Genomic DNA, 8,318 nt, shown 5'->3' on the forward strand with positions numbered 1-8,318 from the left:
TGAACTTGAGGTTGTTTCCTCGGAAAGTGTACAGTATGCTCATTACCATTAACATGAAAAGTGACATTGCCTTTAGTGCAATCAATAACAGCTCCTGCAGTATTCAAAAAGGGTATTCCAAGAATAATAGACATACTATCGTCCTCGGGAATATCAAGAATAACAAAGTCCGTTAAAATAGTAATGTTTGCAACTACAACAGGCACATCCTCACAAATACCGACAGGTATAGCAGTTGATTTATCAGCCATTTGCAAAGATATTTCAATAGGTGTCAACTTATTCAAATCAAGTCTACGATATAAAGAGAGAGGCATAACACTAACACCGGCTCCAAGATCACATAAAGCAGTTTTAACATAGTTTCTTTTAATGGAGCATGGTATAGTAGGTACTCTTGGATCTCCAAGTTTCTTTGGTATTCCACCCTTGAAAGTATAATTAGCAAGAATGGTGGAAATTTCAGCTTTCAGTATCTTTCTTTTATTAGTAACAATATCTTTCATATACTTGGCATAAGGATGCATTTTGAGCATATCAGTTAATCGCATACGCAAAAGATAGGTCTAATCATTTCAGCAAAGCGCTCAAAATCCTCAGCATCCTTTTTCTTGGATGGTTTGGGAGGAAAAGGCATGGGTTTTGAACCCATGGTTCTCTTTCTTTACCATGTTTCCTAGCAACAAAGTCTTTCTTACCATAATGTTGATTCTTTGATTGTGGGTTATCAAGATCAACAGCAGGTTCAATTTCTATATCATTATCATTGCTAGGTTGAGCATCATCATGAACATTATCATTAACATTATCACTAGTTTCGGGTTCATAACCAGGTTGTGTTTTAGCATCAGAAATAGAAATATCATTTGGATTCTCAGGTGTATCAATAACAGGTTCACTAGAAGTATGCAAAGTCCTATCATTTTTCTTTTTCTTCCTTTTAGAAGGAATAGGTGCATCTATATTATTTCTCTGAGAATCTTGCTCAATTCTCTTAGGGTGGCCTTTTCAGGATATAGAGGTTCCTGATGTTGGGGAACATAGCATAAATTCAAAATTTTCCTACATGTCACCAAGATCTATCTATGGAGTCATCTAGCAACGAGGGAGGAGTGGATCTACATACCCTTGTAGATCGCGCGCGGAAGCGTTCAAGAGAACGGGGTTGATGGAGTCGTACTCGTCGTGATCCAAATCACCGATGATCCTAGCGCCGAACAGACGGCACCTCCGCGTTCAACACACGTACGGAGCAGCGACGTCTCCTCCTTCTTGATCCAGCAAGAGGGGAGGAGAAGTTGATGGAGATCCAGCAGCACAACGGCGTGGTGGTGGAAGTAGCGGGATTCCAATAGGGCTTCGCTAAGCGCTGCGGGAGGAGGGAGATGTGTCACGGGAGGGAGAGGGAGGCGCCAGGCCTTGGATATGGTTGCCCTCCCTTCCCCCCACTATATATAGGGCCAAGGGAGAGGGGGGAGGCGCAGCCTTGGCCCTTCCTCCAAGGAAGGGTGCGGCCAAGGGGGGAGGAGTCCATCCTCCCCAAGGCACCTCGAAGGTGCCTTCCCCCTTTAGGACTCTCCCCTCCTCTTGTCCCTTTGGCGCATGGGCCTCTAGGGGCTGGTTCCCTTGGCCCATATAGGCCAAGGCGCACCCCCTACAGCCCATGTGGCCCCCCGGGGCAGGTGGCCCCACCCGGTGGACCCCCGGGACCCTTCCGGTGGTCCCGGTACAATACCGGTGACCTCGAAACTTGTCCCGATGGCCGAAATAGCACTTCCTATATATAATTATTTACCTCCGGACCATTTCGGAACTCCTCGTGACATCCGGGATCTCACCCGGGACTCCGAACAACTTTCGGGTTACCGCATACTAATATCTCCATAACCCTAGCGTCACCGAACCTTAAGTGTGTAGACCCTACGGGTTCGGGAGACATGCAGACATGACCGAGATGACTCTCCGGTCAATAACCAACAGTGGGATCTGGATACCCATGTTGGCTCCCACATGTTCCACGATGATCTCATCGGATGAACCACGATGTCAAGGACTTAATCAATCCCGTATACAATTCCCTTTGTCTAGCGGTACGATACTTGCCCGAGATTCGATCGTCGGTATCCCGATACCTTGTTCAATCTCGTTACCGGCAGGTATCTTTTACTCGTTTCGTAACACATCATCCCGTGATCAACTCCTTGATCACATTGTGCACATTATGATGATGTCCTACCGAGTGGGCCCAGAGATACCTCTCCATTTACACGGAGTGACAAATCCCAGTCTCGATTCGTCCAACCCAACAGACACTTTCGGAGATACCCGTAGTGTACCTTTATATCCACCCAGTTACGTTGTGACGTTTGGCACACCCAAAGCACTCCTACGGTATCCGGGAGTTGCACAATCTCATGGTCTAAGGAAATGATACTTGACATTAGAAAAGCTTTAGCATACGAACTACACGATCTTGTGCTATGCTTAGGATTGGGTCTTGTCCATCACATCATTCTCCTAATGATGTGATCCCGTTATCAACGACATCCAATGTCCATGGTCAGGAAACCGTAACCATCTATTGATCAACGAGCTAGTCAACTAGAGGCTTACTAGGGACATGGTGTTGTCTATGTATCCACACATGTATCTGAGTTTCCTATCAATACAATTCTAGCATGGATAATAAACGATTATCATGAACAAGGAAATATAATAATAACTAATTTATTATTGCCTCTAGGGCATATTTCCAACACCTGAGTCATTCTATGAGTTCTAGTAGCCACTCTAACAGCGTAATCATTATTCTTACTATTCAATTCATTGAGCAAATCATTTTGAGCCTTAACTACTTGTTCTACTTGAGTGGTAACCATAGAAGCATGTTTACTAATAAGTTTAAGTTCACCTTTCACATTAGCCATATAATCACCCAAGTGTTCAAGCATATTTGAATTGTATTTCAATTGTCTACCAAAATAAGCATTAAAATCTTCTTGCTTAGCCATAAATTTCTCAAACTCATCTAAGCATGGGCTAGTAAACTTAGTAAATGGGATTTCAGCTTTATCATATCTATAGAGAGAATTTACCTTTACCACCTGTGTCGGGTTATCAAGACCATGTATTTCTTCAATAGGTAATGGATTAAGATCATATGTTTCTTCAACAGGCGGTAAATTAAGATCATGTATTTCTTCAATAGGAGGTAAATTCTTAACATCTTCAGCTTTAATACCTTTTTGTTTCATAGATTTCTTTGCCTCTTGCATATCTTCAGGACTGAGAAATAGAACACCTCTCTTCTTCGGAGTTGGTTTAGGAATAGGCTCAGGAAGTGTTCAATTATTTTCATTTGTCAACATATTATTCAATAGAATTTTAGCTTCATCCGGTGTTCTTTCCCTGAAAACAGAACCAGCACAACTATCCAGGTAATCTCTGGAAGCATCGGTTAGTCCATTATAAAAGATATCAAGTATTTCATTTTTCTTAACAGGATGATCAGGCAAAGCATTAAGTAACTTGAGAATCCTCCCCCAAGCTTGTGGGAGACTCTCTTCTTCAATTTGCACAAAATTATATATATCCCTCAAAGCAGCTTGTTTCTTATGAGCAGGGAAATATTTAGCAGAGAAGTAATAAATCATATCCTGGGGACTACGCACACAACAAGGATCAAGAGAATTAAACCATATCTTAGCATCACACTTCAATGAGGACTGTACGACCACTTTGACAACCCCACAGCAAAATGGCCTCACCGGCCAATAAACTTCAAAATAGGTCATTCAAGACCACGAATGCGGATAGACAAGTTCAGTGCAAAATCATCATTGATGCAGGCCTAGAAGCCATATACCCCCGCACTAGGGGCTCCACGCATATACAATAAGAGACAATAAAGCTCAATCTCATATATCTTACTTTATACTTTGCTTATTCTAAACTTTGTCGGCACGACCCGTTTTGAACTCAGTTCCTCTCTTTTACAGATGAACGTCGTGCAGCGCCCGTCCAGGATACGGCACAATGGAGACACGGGCGCAGACGTGCAGTAGGGACCCGTCCTAAAGGATTCTTTTTAGATTAAGACCCTGCGTAAACCTTTTTTACTGTCTCTTGTTGCTACACATCCCCTGGTTTTTTTCTTTCTAATATAACCAAGGAGGAGGCTGGCGTCTTGGCATGTGGCCACGTCAGAATTTTTGCACGTACCTAGACACTAGGGGCTTTTTTAATAAAGAGTGTTGTTTCGCCCGCACACATAAAAGACCGAACACCTTAGGGAATGTTCGGCGTCGCGAGTTTTGGCATTATATGCATCAGCTCCGAATCATGTCTTTGGTCAAATGTTGGGTTGCCCGGCTCCTAAGTTCGGCTACCTTACGTTCCGCTCTATCGGCTAAGGTAGCACCAGGAGAACTACTGCGATTGTGCCCCCGGTTCGGCCAGGGCGAGCACCTCAGTAGAGAAAGCCGAAAATTGACTATCATGATGTAGCGTGAGACTGGTCAGCCACTCGATGACCTATCGGAATCTATCGGATTCCTCCGCTTTAACGAAGGGCCGCTTCCCGGTCAGGCACGTACGCGCCCCGAACTCGGACGATCGCAGTTGCCACCAAGGAGCTACCTAAAGAGTCTCATTGTCAAACTCCTATGGCTAAGTGAAAGTGTTAAAGCATTATAGTCCGGTTGCCTGGCCCGCTGCGCTATCACCTCCTTTGTAGGACCAAGACGTTGGGTTAAGTGTGAAAATGCGTCTTCTGCGAGCACCCCCGCACTATGTGCGTGGGGGCTGAAGCCAACGACTGCCATCTTTCAGACTCTATATATATATATCTTAAAACGGCCGCACATGAGGGGTTCCCAATACTTGGAGGCACAAGTATAAAAAAGGCCACTACAGTTTATCAAAATACTACTTTTCAATTACATATGCTATTGTAACATAGCATCTTTCGAGCACTGCGTATCTATTACACGAGCGCCTTCAAGGACTTCCTGAAAATAGTGCTCGGAAGATACTCGGCTTTTGTCCGAATCTCGGGACGCCACAACGGTGGTCTCCATCTCTGCCCAGTATGTCTTGACACGGGCAAGAGCCATCCTTGCGCCCTCTATGCATGCTGACCTCTTCATTGCATTAATACACGGCACCGCGTCAAGGAATTGCTGCACCAAGCTGAAATAACTCTTCGGCTCCGATCTCCCCGGCCACAGATGATCCATGACGTACTTCATGGCGAGTCCGGACAACCTATTCAGTTCGGCCCATTGAGCCAAATGATCATCCACTGCCAGTGGACGCTCTGGATTATGAAACTGCGACCAGAAAAGCTTTTCCACTTCGCAATCTTTCTGATCTTGAAAGTGTTCGGTCGCATCAGCGGCACTCGTTGCCAAGTCCAGATATGTGTCCTCCACACTCCACATCCAGTCCAACGGAGCAAACTTCGGATCACAAAACTTCCTCCGCAGCATAAAGGGCTTTCCAGCCGCAATCTGTTCGGCCTGAAGCAGCTCCTCTTTCGCAGCTCTCATCGCAGAGCGAGCGTCCATGGCATCGGAAACGGCCTTCTCTAAGTCCGTCTGTCTCGTCTGGTCTTCTTTCTCAAGAAGTTTGCAACGGTCTGCAGTGCTCTTTAACTTCTCGGCCATCTCTTCTTTGCTTCGGCAGTGAGCAGCCTGTTTGGCTCTCAGCTCTTCAAGGGCCTTCTCGGCAGCCGCATTGCTTTTTCTGGCTTGCTCCTTAGCTCGGGCAAGTTCTGCCCTAAGATTCTCCATGGCGGTCGTACCATCTGCGTCAAGCACACACATAATAAGACACTGGCATGAAGCTCCTCTTACCTGATGCCGCCCGAAGAATTACATACCTTGAGCCTCATCAAGCCGCTTGTTGACAAGCGCGATGTCGGCATCTGCCACGTCCAGTTGCCGCTTTAGTTCGGCCACATCATCAGTTCGGCGTGATTCCGGACACCTCGCCAGCTACATTCAAAGGCGACATCTTAGACCTAGGATTATGATCGTCTGTGTGCCGTCATTTCTTGACAACGCACAGAGTCTCAGGGGCTACTATCTACATAGGGTCATTTCTCGACAACGCGCAACTGACAAAAGTGTACATTATCTAACGTACCTCAAAACCCGTCAGTAGACTTTTGACGGCCTCATGCAATCCGCTTTCTGTGGATGAAATCCTTTCAATCACCGTGCTCGTCAATGCACGGTGCTCTTCTGAGATAGAAGCTCGCCCCGGCAGAATCTTTAGTTCCTCCGGCCGAGCACCAGACGGTGCCGGACTTGCCCTATGACCTCTTTCGAAGGCCGGACGCGGAGAACCTCGGGGGGCCACATAGCTATCTTCCGCCCCTACCGGATTCGGAGAAACCCTCCGCGACGACACCTCAGGGTCGCCCGCCTCGCTGGGCGGCACGGCAGGGGGAGGCGTTCCGCTCTCCATCATCTCCGGAAGAAGATCCCCCGAAGACGAGCTCTGCTGCGAAGGGCTGAGGTCCGAGCTACAAGGTAAAATTTCGGTTAATCTTCTCAGATATAAAATCAAGGATTTCTCTCATCCCTCAAAAGGAAAATCTTTTCTCCACTTACGGCTCGCTGGAGGGCTGATCCCCTTGAGGGCGTAGTCCGGCCAAGGAACTCCCTGGCGTCGGACCCTCTGTCGAGGATTTTCTCCCCCGTTTTGAGGGCATGATTTCCGGGTCGTCAGAGGCGGCTCTCTTCTTCCCCTTAGGAGATGAATTGTCGGTTCCTCCCTTCGGGGCAGCCTCCTTCGAGGAGGCCATAGCTTCCTTGTCCTCCCCCTCCAAAGGCATTATCTCCAGCATCCTAACCAGCACGGGATTCGGCCTGGTTTTAGGAAGGGGAGCCGGACACCTGATCAGCTTTGCCTTCGCTATCCACTCCTGTTTAAAAGGACGGCTCTTTTAGGGGCAAGTTTATGAAAATTATACGGATAGAAGGTCCGGGCACAGGGTTGCTTACTTGAGTATCCGGGCGATTGCAGCTTAGGCCTGCGTCCTCGGTTAAATCCGGACACATCTCTTGTGATCCGAAGAACATTCTATACATCTCCGCGGGCATTGCGCCCATAAAATTCTAGAGAGCTCGCGGTCCCTCTGGATTAAACTCCCACAGGCGAAGGGGGCGACGTTTGCCGGGCAATATTCGGCGAATCAGCATGACCTGCGTCACCTTGACCAAACTGAGGTCTCCTTCCAAGAGATCCTTAATTCGGCCCTGCAACAGGGGCACGTCTTTGGGCAAACCCCAATCTAATCCTTTGTTGACCCATGACGCTAGCCGTGATGGGGGACCCGAGCGAAAGGCAGGAGGCGCCGCCCACTTGGCGCTCCTGGGAGCGGTGATATAGAACCATTCTCGTTGCCACAAGCCGAGCTCTTCTTGAAAGGAGCCCTCGGGCCATGGAGCATTAGCATTCTTACTTATGACAGCGCCTCCGCACTCTGCGTGCCGTCCCTCGATCATCTTCGGCTCCAATCCAAAAGTCTTGAGCCATAATCCGAAGTGAGGAGTAACACGGAGGAACGCTTCACACACAACGATGAATGAGGAAATGTGGAGGATGGACTCCGGAGCTAAGTCATGAAATTCCAGCCCATAATAAAACAGCAGCCCCCTCACGAAGGGATCCATCGGGAAGCCTAACCCTCGAAGGAAGTGAGACATGAACACTACGCTCTCATCGGGCCGAGGACTGGGAATAGCCTGCCCTTGAGCAGGCAACCTGTGCGGAATTTCGGCGGTCAAGAACTTAGCCTCTCTCAACTTTAGCACGTCCTCCTCCGTGACGGAGGAGGGCATCCATCGGCCTTGAAGGTCGGAACCGGACATTGTCGTAGGTCCGAAGCGCCTGGAATCTGGAGCCTAGGGTGTTGGAACTCGAGGCGACGGGCGAACTCGTTTTGAGATTGGAAAAAGGAGTAAGGCCTTGGTCTCTTTATAAGAGATTGAATACCAGGAGCCCTCCCCGTAACCGTTTGGGACTCGCCTTTAATCGAAAAAACATGCTAACGGGCACGATTGGGTTACCCACGTCCGTATTGATGAGAATCCCGTAAAGGGGGGCACACGATCTCTGCTTTGACAAGACGTGCCAAGGAAACCGCCTCGCAAAACATGCTGAGGTGGAAAAGTGAAAACGATTCAAGTAAAGGACTTGGCCGTAGTGTGATGATGCATCGAGGAATACGTCGGCAGATTTGATTTGTGTCAATATTATTCTCTCTATGGCAATATGTGGAAACTTATTTTGCAGAGCCGGACACTATT

This window comes from Triticum aestivum, chromosome 6A (genome assembly GCF_018294505.1).
Source record: "Triticum aestivum cultivar Chinese Spring chromosome 6A, IWGSC CS RefSeq v2.1, whole genome shotgun sequence".
In the NCBI taxonomy this organism is placed as follows: Eukaryota; Viridiplantae; Streptophyta; class Magnoliopsida; order Poales; family Poaceae; genus Triticum; species Triticum aestivum.